Source organism: Sciurus carolinensis, chromosome 4 (assembly GCF_902686445.1).
Source record: "Sciurus carolinensis chromosome 4, mSciCar1.2, whole genome shotgun sequence".
NCBI lineage: Eukaryota > Metazoa > Chordata > Mammalia > Rodentia > Sciuridae > Sciurus > Sciurus carolinensis.
The window spans coordinates 117,944,777-117,954,796 of NC_062216.1; the positions used below are offsets into that span (position 1 = coordinate 117,944,777).

Sequence of the window (10,020 nt, forward strand, 5' to 3'; positions counted from 1 at the left end):
AGTGATCAAACCTTTCCTTGTACACAGGAGGAAACTGAGGCTAGGAAGGATTAAGTCATTCTTTCAAAAAGGTTTTCTGAACGCCTACTATGTTCAAGGTAGACTCTGCCAGAAGTAAATTGTTAACATTAGAGACAAAAACTTGCTGAGCATGCCTGTAATCCCAGCGACTCAGTAGGCTGAGGCAGGAGGATGGCAAGTTCGAGGCCAGCCTCAGCAATTAACGAGATCCTGTCAAAAATAAAATAAAAGGGGTTGGGGGTGTAGCTCAGTGGTAGCGTATCCCTGGGTTTAATCCCTGATATGGAGGATAGGAGGGGACAAAACCCTGTATTCTCAGGGTTTTCGATGGAACGCTGCTACACCTCCATCCTTGGGCCTGCCTCTGCCGCCTTTCTCAAACAGCCCGGAGGCAGGGGCCTTGGCTTGCCTGTCCTAGCCATATGCTGCACCCCGGCCGCGTGGCTGCACCCGGGGCCGTAAGCCGGGCTCGGGACCGTCGGTCGCCCCGCTGCCACCGCCCGGAGTTACTGTTTGCGTGAGGGCGAAGTCTGCTGCGCGCGGCCCCGGCGCGGTGCCCGCCTGCCGGCCGCTGCAATCAATCTCCCGCGCTTCCTCCCGCCGCTGCTTTGGCTCCGCATTCCTCAGGGTTGAGCAACAACTTTCCCTCCGAAGGAGGCTGGGTCGCGGCCAGACCCAGCCGTTTGCGCTAGGCCCCTCGCGGGGTGCGGCAGGTCGCCAGCGGAGGACCTCTTGGGGGCGCGACCCGGTCTCGGGTGGTTCCAGTGACACTGCTGGGAAAGAAAAGAGCCGCCGAGAGCCCCTCTTTCCGGAGCCACGTCGGCTTGCTGGAACTCAGGGTCGAGGTGTACCATCCTGTATATGTAGTAGAGGCAGAACGGCCAAAAGACCAAGTGGGTGTGTGGGCCTGACTCTGATCTTGATCTTGGAGTTGGTCCACGCAGACCGACCAGCCTGACGCCCTGCATTGGGTGAGCACACAATGTTTGCTTCAATTTTTTTTTTTTTTTTTTTTAAACTCTGATCCTTGGGATTCTTTGAGAAGGAACAGAGGAGGGTTTGTAATAACTTCAGAAGGGGGTTCCTAACTAAATCTAAATATTTACCCTGATCATATTAATACAAGCACTTTTTTCCTTTCAACACACTCTCATGCCTACTGAATTTCAGCATATCTCTGGGAGAAAGTTCATTTCTAATTATGTTGCTCATTTTATGTATGAATAAGCCCAGACACACAGTTCTATGAGGACTTCGAAGCCAAGAAGGAGTTAACCTGGCATCCTCTGGAGTCACCTCAAGTCTTCTGATTCTCTTGGGTCAGTGATAGTTCTTCCTGGACCCTGATGTGACCCTGAGAAAACTGGCTCCACTTTCAGTCCTGGGAGGTATGTGCTGGATCCTGTAGGGTAAAGTGGGGTTAGATAAGCAGACTAAGGTCTAGATCCACCAAAATGTAAGTTCTGGAGGAGCAGGAAATTTGTCTCCTGGTGCCAAATCATTTTCTTTTTCTTTTTCTTTTTTTAGGTGATGCTGGGGATCAAGCTCAGGGCCTCCCACATGCCAGGCAAGTGCTCTACCACTGAGCCACATCCCCAACCCTCCTGGAGATTCTTTAAGAAGGAATAGAGGAGGGTTTGTAATAAGTCCAGAAGGGTGTTCCTGCCTAAATCTAAATTTTTACTCCAATTTTATTAATACAAGCACTTCTATCCTTTCAGCACTCCTTTGTTCACAGTTGTATATACTGCTCTGAAAACAATGTTTGGTCCATAACAGATGCTCAATAAATATTTGTTGAGTGGATGAATGAATAAAGTAAGTCTTCACATTTTTAACCAAGAATTAGAACTGCAACCTCTCTTTTTTTCTCCCTTTACCTTCTGTTTAAACTTATATCTTCTCTCTTGTCCTGGCTCTTAAAATTTAAGCTTAGATTTTGAAAGTTTTTTTTTTTTTTTTTTTTAGGTTTTATTTTAATGTATAAATTTTAGATTTACATGAGAGTAGAAAGGGTAATATAGAGAGTTCCGGAATTCCCTTCATCCATCTTCCCCTTAAGGTGACTTCTTATCTAACTGTGACACATTTGCCAAAATGGAGAAATCAACATTGGTTGATTTTTTTTTTCCCCCTTTTGGTACTGGGAATTGAACCCAGAGGCACTTTACCACTGAACTACATCCCCAGTTCTTTCTTATTTTGAGGCTGAATTGCTCAGGGCCTCACTAAGTTGCTGAGGCTGGCCTTCAGCTAGTGATTCTACTGCCTTAGCCTTCTGAGTTCCTGGGATTACAGGCTGATGCCACCTTGCCTGGTGGTACAACATTATTAACCAAACTACACAACTTTATTTGGATTTCCACTAAGTCCTTATTCTGTTTCAGGATCCAATCTGAGCGATCACATTTTATTTAGGGCTTGAAGCCTTTTACCATGTAATCCAGATCTCATTGTCCAGTCTTTCTCCTCAAGAGTTGAGGCAGGAAGCAGAGTCCTTGACACTGACTGAGCTCCTTGTCCTGGGGGGTCTTGGAACCCTTGATCCCTGGATTTCCTGCTACGGCTATTAAGGGATTCCTGATGGGTCTGCCTGCTGGCTCTGGTAGACCCTGGTTCAAATCTAGATCTCAAGGCCTGCACTAGGTCTTCATCCCTGTCACCTTCCTCCAAACATATGTACACCTGAAAGGAGACTAAGATACTGCTCCTGATGATCCAAACCCAGTCTGCATTTCCTTCGGGACCTGATTCCTCATTGGCACTCATCACCTGTCTCCCGTTCCTTGATCTTCATAAGAGACAAACCCCATTCACCTCTCCCCAGCATTACGTCTTCTTTTTCTCTGTCTTGGAATCGTCTTCTTGCCCTGAAACCCTCAGGGAAACAATCTCTATGTTGGACTAGGTTACTTGGTCACAGATCACAATTGAGTTAGCCTTGGAACTGGAGATGAGTGAAGTGAAGCACAATTGATTTTGTCTCTTTCTAAGATAAACAATTATGGCCTGTGCTCTCTAGGAGCTCATGGTCTAGAGGGAGTCACGAATAGTGCAAACAAATAATTGCATATGTGGTGGGATATGCCGTAATGGAGGTAATGTGTGTGCACAGTTGTGTGGCAGCACAGAGGGCAGAACCTGCTACTGGGATTGTGGAGGAGCACAGGGACCACTTCTCAGATGAGGTCATACTTGAGTTCAAACTTGCAAGATGGATAGGGAGTGCCAGTTGCACAAGAAGGGACCAGGATGAGGAAAGAAGGGCATTCCTAGCTTAATCAATAGAAGGTATAAAGATGCAAGAGCATTTGAAGGTGGGACATGCATGGGACATGTGGAGTAGCCCAGACAGCATGAGCCTGTGGCAGGAGAGAAAAGAACTGGACAGGTGGTAGTCATGATTTAGGTGCCAGTAAAGAGCCTGAACTTGGTTCAGCAGGTGGTGGGAAAACACTAAGAGCTATGAGCCAATTTTTTCCCTAGAATTCCCACCTGGGCAGCTCTGTAAAGTGCGGACTGGGGGTTGGGGACACCTAGTAGTAGTTGCATACATGAGAATCCGGGTGAGATATAGTTGAATCTGGACCAGGGCCATGGGATTAGGGTGCAGGGGACAGACTCAAGGAAATGTAGGAGGCGGGACTTAGAGATCAAATAGTGGTGGGATGTCAGTAAAGGTGAGAGGGGTTGAATAACTTCAGAGTTCTGGCTTGCAGGAAGAAGACAGAATTTGAAGGGGAAGTGGAATGAGGTAGAATTGTCCAGTTCCCCCCTCCACTACACAGAAGAACACCTTGAGTAGGGAGGGCATGGGGACAAGGTGTGGCACAAATGGGCTGGCTGGCCCTACCTTCACTGTCCAGAGGAGAGAGGTAGTTGCAGGGGGGTAGGCAGGCAGAACAGGTCAACTGAGACTCATGGCTCCAGGGGTATGTGATTGGGAAGCATTGATGGGGCACCTAGGAGTGACGAAGGTGGGGAATGGAGAAAGAGGCAGTTTAGTCCTAGGGAACCAAGGGGAAGGCACTGAATCATTCCAGGTGCAGAAGGCAGAGCAGAATTCAGCATCTTCCAAGCTGGAAGGAGATAAGGAAGTCTCTGGGGTTCCCATGAAAACACCTGGAGCAGAGAAGGTGAGCAGGCACATCCCTGTCTTTGGGCATTTCAAGACCTGCTAGAATTCTGGATGGCTGGAGTTTCACCAGAAATCACTTCTCTCTGTTGGGTTGTGGGAGGGGTCTGGGTGCCGGGAGGCACCTGTGTGAGAAATTTCAATAGCTAGGAAGAAGTCAAAGGTAGATTTCTAATAACCACCCCTATAGAAATCTTGATTTGTAGCCAAACACTGACAAGGAATGTGAAGGGCCTGAAATTTTATCCTACTTGTAAGCTAACAAAGTAGCTGACCAGGGTCATGGCTGCTGATAGAAGCCAAGACACCTGGATCAGAGACAAAGGACAGTTTATTATGCACAGCAATAGTAGTAGCAAGAGTGTCAGTGCCCATTCTCACAGGGCTTTGCAGAGAGGGCCATGTCACACAGAGTGGATTGTATTTCGGGAGAGGAACCCTGAATGTAGCGAACCCAAATCTTTTTTTTTTTTTTTTTTCCACTAGGGATTGAATCCAAGGGCACTTCACCACTGAGCCACATCCCCAGCCCTTTTTAATTTTTATTTGAGACAGAATCTTGCTTAATTGCTTAAGACCTTGCTGAGTTGCTGAGGCTGGCTTTGAACTCATGATCCTCCTGCCTCAGCCTCCCAAACTGCTAGGATTACAGGCATGTGACACTGTGCCTGGAATTGTGTAAGTTTTATAATGGGCAGCATGCCTGCGCTTTCCTCTGGAGGGGGACACTAAATAGCTTCCAAGGCTATTTGGTATATCCTGGAATGGTAAACTGGAACAAAAGACAGTCAATGCCTCACTTGCAAGATGTGCAGAAATGGAACAAAACTATGGAGCATTATCTCCCAACAAACACATGGTCATGTAAAACCAACATTACATTTCCCAGACCCTCCTGCAGCTAGGGGTAGCCAGGTAGCTAAGTCATCATCTGTTAGGGATAACCTTTTGTGTGGCAGCTTCTGGGAAATCTCAATAGCTGCATCAACCCTGGGCACTTTCTTCCCATCTCTGTTTTTCCTGATGGCTGGAATGTTGGCATGATGTTGGAGCTTGAGCAGCAGTTGATTTTGGGCCAGGAGCAACATGCTAAGGACTAAGGATGGCAGAGCAGCAAGATACAAGGGGCCTAGGTTTCTGAAAGTGGGGGAAGTGACAAATGAGTTGTGTGCTGATAACCTTTGGATTCCTTGAGGAGAAAAGAAATTCCCATCTTTTTTTAAATAACTTAATTTTTTGATATATATACCTAAACTTAAGCCTAACTGACATAAAGCTAGAGCAGAGGAGGACCAATGGAGGGTTAAACCCATCAGCAGAGAAGAGGTTCCTTCTTTCCTTCTCCCCTTTCCCCCCACCGCAGCCGCATCAGCGATGGGGCAGGGGCGAGTCATCTCTGCTTGTTCACCACCCACCGGTGATGCCTCATTCACAGGGGGCCTGACTGGCCACGCGACCCAGCAGCATTCATTTGAAGGCAGTAAGCAACAAACTGGCTCCATTCACAAACCCTGTCCTCCTTTGAAAACCAATCACCATGTGAAGCGTGACTGGGTGGTGGCCAGCGTCGGCCCATCTGTCACGCCCTTTCAGAGAGCCAGGCAACGCAGCCGGCTTGAGCGGAGCCATCCCCTTTCCCTTTGTACCCCAGGGACATGCACTGTAACGAGATCACAGCGCCTACTGAATTATTCAGAGCTGCCCTGAGTGCCAGTTTTATTATAAACATGCAGATTGCTCCAGGCTCCAAACTTCCAAACCTCCAGCAGCCATCTCCCTCCAGGATTTTGTACTGGCCTCTCCGGACCTGTGATTTCCCCAGGCCTGGATGGCCTAATTTGCCTTTGACTGATTTCTACCTGCTGCTAGGCAGGAGTCCTCTGCTCCCTTTACCCAGAGCATGTTCAGGCCTCATTCTTTGCTCAACACCTGTCCTGCTCACACTGCAGGAGTCCTGTCTCTGCTTATACTGTCTCCTCCTATTTTTCCTCACCCCAGTCAGTGAAATCAGCCTCTCCCAGTACCTGCCTTCCACTGATGGGGGCTTGTTAACAACAGTATGCTCCAAGCCTGTTGTCCCAGTCTAACCTCTAAGCCTGTTAGGTCTCCCCTTTTTCCTATCCCTGTTCCAGCCCCAACTCAACCCCCTGCCCTTTCCCACAAGTCCCATATCCCCACTACTCTCCAGAGTGGATCTGGAGAATACCCCCCAGCTGGTAATGAAGCAGAGATGGTAATGCACATTTAAGAGTAATGAAATGCAGTGATATTTCAGGCCTGACAGACCTATTTCTGGCAGCCTTAGAATTAAAGTGTGAGGCTTTGTACTGCAGCTGCTACTAGGAGCCTTCAGAGTTTTTCTAAAGATGTGAATAAAGCTTCCAGGGTTTCAGCTCAGATCACTGTGGCTATTTATCCTGCTGCTGCTTTCATTGTACCTTTTTATTTGAAATTTTAGAGCTTTTAGATGAAGGAAACGCAGCAGCAAGTGCAAAGCCTACAAAATATCCTGGTGGGGGAGAATGTCCCCATTTTTCTCTCCAATTGTCCCTGACAGTTCTGGGGAGGAAGAGCTGCTCACAGGGAGCATTGCCTCTCTCTCCCCTTTGAGCGGGGCCCCTCTTGGATTCTTGCCCTGCTGTAGCAGGATTTGGGGCCTCCTGAGAAAGCACTAGGAGGGAGTCCTTGCACCAAGATGCATGCTTGGTTGGGACAATGGGGTAGGAAGGAACACTCTGAGCCAACAGTGAGCACTCTCTCCAGTACTCCAGCAAGGAAAGCTGTCCTGCTGATTTTCATCTCCTCATCTGGCTCCATCTATGGCCTCTTGGAAGGTTACAGTCATCTATGTTAGAAACTGTACGGGGTGATGGGTAAAGCATAGGCTCTGCCATCAGAGACCTGCATGTGAAACTTGACTTTGCTCACCATTTAAGCCTTTCTGGACCTTGGTTTCCCCACCTGCAAAATGGGTATAATAATAGGTCCTTGTGATGGATGTAGGGTACCTGACACATATAAAGTCACAACATCTGTTACTGATATCAACTTGTCCCTGGACTCAGGATAGCTAGGCTTCCTTCCCCTGGTACTCAAGTGCCAAGCCCTTTCTTGCTGTGGGTCAGGGCAATGCAGTGAAGGCACTAGGTTCCAATCCTAGCTCCTTCATTTTCTGGCTTTGTGAGATGGAGCAGGTTACTTTACTTCTAGAGTCCTACTTTCCTTCTCTGAAAGAAAAAATAGTGATAATTAGCTGGACAGAGTGGTGCACATAGATGTAATTATAGGTAATTCCAGCAACTCAAGAGGTTGAGGCAGGAGGATCACAAGTTCCAGGCCAGCCTGTGCAACTTACTGATATCCTGTCTCAAAAAATAAAGGCTGTGGATGCAGCTCAGTGGTGAAGTGACCCTGGGTCCAATCTCAGCACTCCAAAAATAAATAAATACATACCTACCTACCTTGAAGGGTTGTAGTGAGTATTAAATGAGATGCAGTTGGTGTTGATAAATAATTATTCCCTTTCCCACTCTCTTGTTGTACTCTGCTTTGTTAAAAGGAGGCAAGTTTTAGGTCCTGGCACCAGTTTATGGGAAATGTAGGAGGATGACAAGCATATCGAATGATGACGGGGGGCTCTATCAGCAAGATCCAGAATTTTGGAAATTCTTTAGGACAAATGATCCAGAACCTTCAGTAAGTAATGACAAGAGGTTGTAAGAAAGAAGGATAGAGGGTGATCAAGTGAAATATGAGAACCTTGTTTGGATACTAATCAAACAAACTAGCTGGGAAAAAATAAGGAACAGTTAGGGAAATTTTTATATTGATTGGATATCTGATACCATTAAGCAATTATTGTTAATATTTAGGTGTGATAATGATAATGTTGTTATGTTACAAAAGAGTTTTTTAAAAAAAAATTTAGAATACTTCCTAAAGAAATTGTAGATTAAATACTATGGTAAATGGGATTTGCTTTTCAATAATTTAGTGGGGTGAGGTGGGGTGTAGATGAAGCAAAATTGGCCATGTGTGGATAACAAAGTTGGGTGATGGTATATGGAGGTTTGTTAAATTATTCTCTCTACTCTCATACATGTTTGAATATCTCCATAAAAATGAGAAAAAAAATAAGAAAAAAAGATAGCGGTCCTTTCTTGATTGGAAGTGGCTCTCCCATCTGTCTCCTCTCGGCATCCTCCCAGCCTCTCCCTTCTTATCACTTGCCTGAACTATTGCGACAGCCTCTTATAGTCTCCCAGCCTTTGGTCTCTCTCCTTCCAATCTTCTTCCCATTTTGCTGCCAACGTATCTTCCTAAAATACAAATCAGACCATGTCACTTTTCTGCTTAAAAACCCTTTAGTAGCTTCCTATTGCCAAAATTCTATTAGTGTATAAAGTCCTTGTTTTCTGATTCAGAGTCCTTCCCAGTTGAATCTCAGCACTCCTGTCCAGTCCTGATCCCAACCTGTGCCCACTCCTCAGAGGCGTGGTCATACTAGCCAGGCCCTTTTACATGGCCATGTCTTCTCTTACATAATTCTCTGGATTCTCTGGCAGGTCCTCCTCCCTGGCCCTTAACTATATCAACTGAAGACTAAATTATTTTTCAAAGCTTAGTTTAAATGTCATTGTTCCTTGATGGTTTATAGAAGTCTTTTTTTTTTTTTTTTTGTACTGAAGATTTAACCCCCAGGGGCACTTTACCACTGAGCCCCATCTCAGTTCTTTTTGTTTTATATTTTGAGACAGGGTCTCACCAAATTGCTTAGAGCCTAGCTCAGTTGCTCAAGTTGGCCTTGAACATGTGATCCTCCTGTCCCAGCCTCCTAAGCTGCTGGGATTACAGATGTGTGCCACTACACCCGGCCTGGAAATCTTTTTGCTGTCCACCAAATATCTCTGTCCCCCTGCCTTCTAGCATATGGTAGGATCTGTCTTCCTGGCTCTCTGTGGTTGAACGGGGCCATATGGCCAATTTTAGCCAATGGGTTGTGAGTGGATGTCATACACTGGGCCAAGAAATCAATTGCTAATTCAAAATGCTTTTGAATACTCTTTCCCTCTGACTCAGCGATGGGCAATATCCAGATAAAAAAGGCTGTTCCATCAGGCTGGGTTCTGGAGAGAGCATGAAGCCTGGGTGTTGAACCTCCTGTGAATCTGTGAAAACTATGCCATGTGGGAAAATAAATCTGAGCAGCTTTTTGTTTCTCAGCATCACGTAGTCTATCCTGACCAGGTCATCATTCTCTGAGTTGGAATCAACTGTGCTACCCTCTGTGCCTTTGCGTGTGTATGAAATATAGCTTGATGATACCTTCTTCAGGTTAGGAATTCTAGGTTATGGTCTTGAATTCTAGCCTTCCAGCACCTACCATGGTGTCTTGCAGAGTGAAGTTGTGAACTGAATGTGCAGCAACCCACAGCTGTTTGTGCAGGTGGGCAAACATGCAGGGGTTGAGCTGTTACATTCTTATGAGAGACCGCACATTCATTAGTCATGGTGATCATGATGGTTTGGAGACAGATCTAGCACAGGGCTTGATCTTCTCAATGGATGGCATGCCAGCCCCAGGGAACAAAGTCTGACTGGTCTAAGCAAATCATAATAATCCCTTTCTCTTGTGGTTATGATTAATTTATACATGGCACAAGAACCAGAACCAGTTCTGGACAGTAGGATATAAGAAGTCTTGTTCCCTCCATGAAAAATAGAACTAGAGATGAAAAAATGGCAGCTAGTCTGTTCTAGCTTGGATTTCCCTAAGAGCAGAGCAGGAGACAGGATTCAAAGGCTAACTGTTTATGTGGGAGGGAATTCCAGGGAGCAGGGAAGAGGAAGTAGAAAGAAGGGAG

General features: G+C 46.2%; 1 long non-coding RNA gene across 1 annotated transcript; it reads left to right on the forward strand.

Moving 5' to 3' along the window:
- Window positions 1–675: 675 nt before the first annotated feature.
- LOC124981984 (uncharacterized) lies at window positions 676–1,794 on the forward strand. The gene is made up of 3 exons (XR_007108151.1): window positions 676–992; window positions 1,250–1,409; window positions 1,549–1,794. It is a non-coding gene; the product is annotated as an uncharacterized LOC124981984 (long non-coding RNA).
- The last annotated feature ends 8,226 nt before the right edge of the window (window positions 1,795–10,020 follow it).